This window comes from Spinacia oleracea, chromosome 6 (assembly GCF_020520425.1).
Source record: "Spinacia oleracea cultivar Varoflay chromosome 6, BTI_SOV_V1, whole genome shotgun sequence".
Lineage (NCBI taxonomy): Eukaryota > Viridiplantae > Streptophyta > Magnoliopsida > Caryophyllales > Amaranthaceae > Spinacia > Spinacia oleracea.
In genome coordinates, this window is record NC_079492.1 from 58176394 (window position 1) to 58177471 (window position 1078).

The window sequence follows — 1078 nt, forward strand, 5'->3', positions numbered from 1 at the left end:
ATACTTACTCCGTTTCATAATGATGTTCCAATTTCTTTTTTTTTCACATTTGTTAATGAACATTTTATATTAGTTTTATCTCTAATTACACAATATTAAGAATTATAAAATTTTGATATTATTAAAGTACTCATTGACTCGAATCAAACAAGACCACACATGAATATGTTTTTCTTTATACATTGAAAAGAATTTAATAGATTCTCTTCACAAGTGAATAATGCCAAAAACCTAAATTAGAACATCATTGTGGAACGAAAGAATTAACAAAATTAACCACGAACGATTAACAAAGTGCAAAAATAACCTGTCAGGAAAAGAAATTGTTGCATGTACGTAAGTACAGTGACAACTCTTTAACCATTTTACGATGGTGACAGTAGAAGAATTAAGCAATATACTCTGTATATATCATGATCTCCGTAGCTAGTATGGTTGGTATGGAGTATGCTTTTGGGATTTAACGTATTACTCCGTATTTATATACTTGATATACAAATTCTTATTTACAAGCGGTGTACAATTTATTGTACAACGGAGTAAAAGTTAATTAAAAATGTTTAAAAGTTATCTATTTTTTAGTGGTAAATTCTTTTATTTTAATAAAAATATTTATTCAAAATCACTAATAATGTACATAATTAATCATTTAACCCTTTAGCATGTTATCTACCAACTCTTTCTTTTTTATAATATGAAAGTTAATCTTAAAACGTAATAAAACTTACAAAATAAACTAGGTAATAGTTAAAAAAAAAGGTAAAAGTTACCCCGGTGCATAAAAAAAATTATTGTACACCTTATGCGTGTAATACCTTTGATACTTAAATTAGGCCCCGTTTGGTTTGGTGTAAAATGTTTTCATTGCAAAATGATTTTTCATGGAAAATATTTTCTAAGGGAAAACACAAATCCAAACTACTTTTTCTTTGTTTGGTTCCTTAAAAGAAAATGTGAGTAGATGGTGAAGATTGAGGGGAAGAAAGGAGAGGGAGGTAAGGAGGAAAAGAGAAAAAGAGGTTTTCATCCCTTGCTCAACTAAACAACGTAAACTTTAACGTAGCTATGGAATATTGTA